Below are 6433 nucleotides of genomic sequence, written 5' to 3'. Positions count from 1 at the left end.
TCCAAAGCCTCTGCCTTCCTCAAAGCCCCCGACCGAGCCAACTCCGCCTTCTCGAGGCCCGTTGCCTTCTCGGCAACATTGCCACTTAAAGAATTCGCTTTGAATCGACATTCCTCAAGCTCGGTGTGCATTGAGACCGCCTAAGCTTGGAGATCACCACACTGGGCTTCGACCCCCTACTAACCTCAAGCTCTTCTTCTTTATTCCGTAGCGCCCCCTCAAGAACGCTGCATTTTTTGATAACCCTCACCAGTTCGTCATCTTTCTCCTTCAATTCATCTCGAAGAGCCTGGAAATTGCCGCTCTCGCCAAACCGCCTACAAATTTCTCGGTGCTTATCGCGGTACTCGCGGTACTTTCGCTTTAACTTCATAAAAATAGCCTTGCGCCTCTCCTCTCTTCGAGCACTTTCAATTTCCAAAATTACGGTGTGCAATCACAAAAAGAGAGTCTAACATAAGAACCTCTCCACTGACAAAGGCGGAGCACTAAGACAGATCAAAAATCTGAATAAAGCAAGTAAGAAAAAGAAGCCTTGAAATTTTTTTACCTTGAGAGCGAGGTCGGCTATGCTCCTCGATAAAGTGATAGCATCTAACTCCGCAAGGGTTACACCCTCCACGTCGGAACAAAGGGGACCAAGAGCAGCGACCAAGTTCTCTGTGTTTTTCAGCAGATCACAGCCCATCGGTATCATGATGGTCCACGTAGACCCCTCTAATCTCACCTCGAGATGGGTGAACTCCTCCTACATCATCCTCATTTCATTGGCATCGAGATCAGAACCCGTCTCGTAGCCACCCTCGGCAAAGTCTTTGCCCTTTCTATCGGCTAACGAAGGAGCATCGTTAGCCGACGGCGAAGTTGACGGCCCATCTTACCACAAGTTATCAGAAGCCATAATAGCCGACCCTTCAGCTCTTACCGCCGCAAAGGGAAGAGGTATTCCATCTACGGATTCCGCCGATGTGGGGATGTCGGACGCCCGCTCAACATCGTCCTCAAGTATTATGGTCGCCGTTTTGTGGATGACAAAATCATCCATTGTCGAATCTATAGCCCGGGCAACCCCATCACCAACCTCTACTGACTTTCTCTTGAGGGGCACCAAATTCCCATCGCTCGGCGAAGATTCCTTTTTCTCGTCCACCAGATGGTATAAAGGGGAAGTCAGAAGCCCCGCTATTAAGATATTTGTAGACAAAGAAGAATCCGATGCCGAGTCAACGGTAGCCGGGGCCGAAGACCGAACAGACCTAGCCACTATTGAGCAGGGAATGGAAATAGAGGAGCGAGTAGTTCTAACCTCGATTTCAGGAGGAATAGAACAAAAGAAAACGAACTAGCTCACCGGTCGAGGGAGGAGCATGCCCAAACTTCTTGAGAAAGCTCAGCCACCCGCAAATTCCCACAGTGCGAGGGAGAACTCGATCAACCCAATCAGAAATATCCCCGACCAAAGGAAAGGGCGAGTCTTGGCTGCATAAGAAGAGAACCCGGGTTCAGGATATACGACCACGACAAGCAAATCGAATGTTTTAACGAAGAAAGGATCAAATGCTTACGAGTGTAATTCCAGGTCTCGGGAAAGCCATCCGCGTTCGCCACCACATCTTCTGTTCTGACAAAGAAGAAATTGTGCCAGAACTAGCAGTTCACCTTGTCATCCATCTTCACCACCAAGCATTTTCCCCCTCGATGGTGAAGATTCAACATCGTCCCCCTATAGAAACTAAGGGCGAAGATATGCATCAGATGTCGAAGCGTGACCTCAACCCCGACCAGTTCTGCATACTTAGTAAACATCCTAATAAGCTTGTAGATATATGGAGAATGCTGGGCCGAAAAAATGCCATAGTAACAGGAGATCTCTTCCGCCAGTGGGAGAAGGGGAAGAGTGTAGCCAACATGAAAAGGGTAAGCGTCGAACGCACAATATCCGGGATGGTGGGCTTGCACCGCATCCCGCTCTACAGGAATCAGATCAACATGAGCGGGAATGTTGAATTTAACCCCAAGCTACACTAGATCGGCCTCTTTCATCGTCGACTCGGAAACCTCAGGATCATTTTCAGGCACTTTCAAGAAGTCAGACGTAACTTTCTCGCCACGAGGAACTATCTCCTCCACCGTGGGGAAGTTCTCATCCTCAATAGCAACCGAAGCTCCCATGGCATGAGGAGGCATAACCACCACCAAAGGGATCGATTTACTTCCGTCACCAGGACCAGAAAACACGTTGGCCATAGTTCCAACAAAAAAGAGGATATTTAAGTGCATGATGGTTGGAAGCAACTGGGATCACCATAACCAGGAGAGTAGACACACAATAATGAAGTAATGAGAAGAAGACAAAGGGATTCAATATGAAGAATTTGCAAAACACGAATGAATGCCCTCATCTCCCTATTTATAAGAATTAAAGAGTCAGAACCGAGACATCAGGCCATCATTACCCAGCGTTGGTATCGAAACGGCAGATGCACGGGAAATAACGCAAAATATCGGGAAAACACGCCATAATGATGCATGATGTCATAACTTCATTCTGAAGTAGAAATGATGTGACCTCGAAAGTCGCAACTCATGAAAGGTCATGTCATTATCTCGTATAAAACGTCATTACTCGACCCGCTCGTCCAATTTTTCCAACCACGATAAACAGAATTCGTTCATCAAGGTCGTCTAGGGTCGGCCTTAATAAGTGGAGGGACTAACTGTATAGGTCAAAATCTATCTCAGTACTTCAGGCAAAATAACATTGAGAAAAAGAGTCATCCGAGGTCGACCAGGAGATAGCGAGGCTCGTGGTTGAGATGCAAATGATGGTCGATATCGAGCATCGCAAAAAGAGTTATAACGACTAGTTTATTCGAATAGGGAATTAAGGAGAATATTCCATTGGATATTCTCTACACTTGTACTACTAGGGTTTACTGGGGGTATGTCCCATATAAATAGAAAAAATATTAATGAATATAGGCATGTGGTATTCATTGTGATAAGAGTAGACCTTGCTAAAAGATTCTGTCTCTCTCTTATAAAGATACAAAGACTACTTTTTTATCAAGATTCTTACTCATATTATTCCTTATTTTTCCATCAGATCCGAGAATATTTCGAATGTTCTAAGATTTGTCTGTCACTCATCATTGTCAGAAGGAATAATCACCTAGCTTATTGTTTATCGGGTGAATCACTCCTCCTATTTACTTAAATACCATTTATTGTTATTTATTGCTAGTTACTTCTCCATTAATACAGATATCTTTCAAAACCCATATTGAATGCTACTGTTGATTCTCTACTAGACCTATCTAAATGTTAGCTATTCTGTTAGAATCCACATATAAAGATATTATCATTAACTAGGTTTAATCCGTTATTATATACATATAATTGTTTTAACCAGAAGTTGATCTTCTTGGTCAAACAATTACTACAAGAATGAAATAGTATTATTTAATCAAAGATATGTTTTCCATATAGTTAATAGTAGAAGAAAGAGAATAGAAGCAATCAAACAAAGCAACGGGTTAAAAAGCGTAAAAGAGTTAGGGTTTATTAAAATGAATCTTGGTAAGTGAGAGAGAAAACTTTTGATAGTTGTACTAATCAAGCGATGAAGCACAGTAGAATTGTAACTTTAATTCAATCTATGTTGTCAAATTATAAAAACGAAATAGATTGTCCTAATTAATCTCATCAACGGGAACTTACAACTATCCAATAGTCATAAATTGTTAATTTTGATATGTTATATAGAATTACTAAATCTTGGGAGGAGATTAAGTAAGACTTTTCTTTCTTCCACTGTCGGATTAGGTATTCTATCTAGAGAACTTCTAAATTGAGATATGATACTAGCATGTATGATCCTCGCTTGGCTAAACCATTGTGTATACGGTCGAAACTTATTTCGGCCTTTGTACGTCTGATCGAGATGAGAACATAACAGATCAAAGAAAGTCTTTATAATATCGAGATGGGATCCGAAGAAGGCACAAATGAGCTTCAAGTTTCAGGGACATGTCAAATACCGAGCTCGAAGTCATTATCGAGTTCGGGTCCGAATCGAACTATGATGAGATATGATAGAATCGAGCTTAAAGGCCAGAGGCCAATCAATACCGAGCCTAAGTCACTACCGGACCCCGAGTCGGCATCAAGCTCAAACCCGCATCGAGCTCTAAAACTGGAAACCAACAAATACTGAGTCTGATTAAGATCGAGCTCATAGACAAGAGCCGTTACAGCCGCACTAAGAGAGAGAATCTCGGCGGAAATTAGGAAAAAGCTGATTTATCATGGGTTCCTCATTATGTATTTTTAATTATATCTAAAGTAGGATCCCCCACTATAAAAGATGGTTATATTTCTGTAAAGGGGAAGTTGGACCATACATTGTAACTCAGATATCATACACTCTCATATTGAAGAATTATCCATTTTTAGCTTCATAAGATTGTTTCATCTTGCTTAATCCATAAATCATCCTCTTTTCAACTTTGCTTATTTTTCATCCTTACAGTCAATATTCGATGTTCTTATTTATTCTACCATTTTGTGTCAAGTTATACCACATACCTTAAGAACTACGTACAAATTCAACTATATCCGTTTTTCGAGTAAACAGTTTGACGCCCATTGTGGGGCTAAGGATAATAGTGATTATTTGATATGAATCTGCAAAACACACCATTTTACGCTTGTTTTCGAAAGTATCTTCGATTTCGAATTAGCAATAACGAGTTCTCAATTAAATGGCCATACCTATCGACAACGAAGCTGGCCTTCAAGGTGAGAACAACAACTTGACGCCTAGGGCTGGAATTCCATTTGTCGACGCCGTTGGAGCTCGACTCGAAATACCATTAGACGTTAATTCGCATGTGGCCATTGAGGCAAACCTACATTCTGAACCTGAAAATAGCATTCATGGTGGTACTCGATCTGCAGCTCGAGAAACCTATAACGTAGAGGAAAACAGAATCAGCTTGCGTATGATTTTTGAAATATTGCAAGCTCAACAAGTAGCGATAGCTCAATTGCAGAGTCAAACCCAGGTACCAAGCAGACCGGAGCCCAGTCCACCCCGAGAAATCACCCACAGAACGGAGCCAGCTATAGTAAGGTCAAATGAGCAAGAATCAGGGACTAATCCCGAAATTGCTAAGATACTCGAAGAACTCACAAAATGGATTGAAGCCAACGATAAAAAAATAGAAACATATAACTCAAGGGTCGATCAGATCCCGGGGGCACCACCAGTGTTGAAAAGGTTGGATTCCAAAAACTTCGTGCAAAAGCATTTTCCCCCGTGTGCAGTTCCAAAACCTATCCCCAAAAATTTCGCATGCTCGAGATTCCTAAATATAATGGGATGACCGACCCTAACAAACACGTCACCTCTTACACGTGTTCCATAAAGGGTAACGATTTAGAAGATGACGAAATCGAATCTGTGCTATTGAAAATATTCGAAGAGACCCTTTCGAAGGGAGAAATGATTTGGTATCACAACTTGCCACCAAATTCCATCGACTCATTCGCCATGTTAGCAGATTCTTTCGTAAAGGCACACTCAGGGGCCATAAAGGTCGCAACGAGGAAATCAGACCTTTTTAAAGTAAGACAAAGGGATAATGAAATGCTGAGGGATTTCGTGTCCCAATTTCAAATAGAATGCATGGAATTGCCACCGGTCACAGATGATTGGGTCGTTCAAGCTTTCACCCAAGGGTTGAATGAGAAGAGTTTGATAGTATCACATCAGTTGAAACAAAGTTTGATCGAGTATCTGGCCGTGACCTGGGAAGATGTGAACAATTGATATCAGTCGAAGATCGGGGTCGAGGACGATCAACGAAGAGCCCCCTCTGGTTCAGTACATCCAAACAGGTCGGTAGTTAAGAACCATAGGGACATAGACATGGAATGAAGGTCGAACAGAGACCGATATCAACCATATATCGCAGATCGAAGGAACAATGGTTCAGGACGCAATTCCATCTGGAACAATCGAAGAAGTGATCAAGGACAGAGTTCTAAGGGACTTATGAGCAAAAGTGGTTTCGACAAGTATGCCTATCCCACAAAGGCACCTCGGTTATCGGAATATAACTTTAGCATCGACGCATTGGAAGGATCAAAGATACTAGGTGGCCCAGACCCATACAGACCGATCCTTCCTAAAGAAACCCAAATTTGATGTGCAATTATCATGACACACATGGTCACAAGACTGAGGATTGCAATTAAGGGAGGAAGTAGCCCGTCTATTCAACGAGGGCCACCTTCGAGAGTTCCTCAGCGATCGAGCCAAGAATCATTTCAGAGAAAAAGACACCAACAGGAAAAGTGAACAGGAGGAACCCCAACATGTCATTCATATTATCGTCGGTGGGGTCGGCATTCCACAGGGACCCATGTT

Source organism: Nicotiana tabacum, chromosome 12, assembly GCF_000715075.1.
Source record: "Nicotiana tabacum cultivar K326 chromosome 12, ASM71507v2, whole genome shotgun sequence".
NCBI lineage: Eukaryota > Viridiplantae > Streptophyta > Magnoliopsida > Solanales > Solanaceae > Nicotiana > Nicotiana tabacum.
This window is presented reverse-complemented; position numbering follows the sequence as displayed.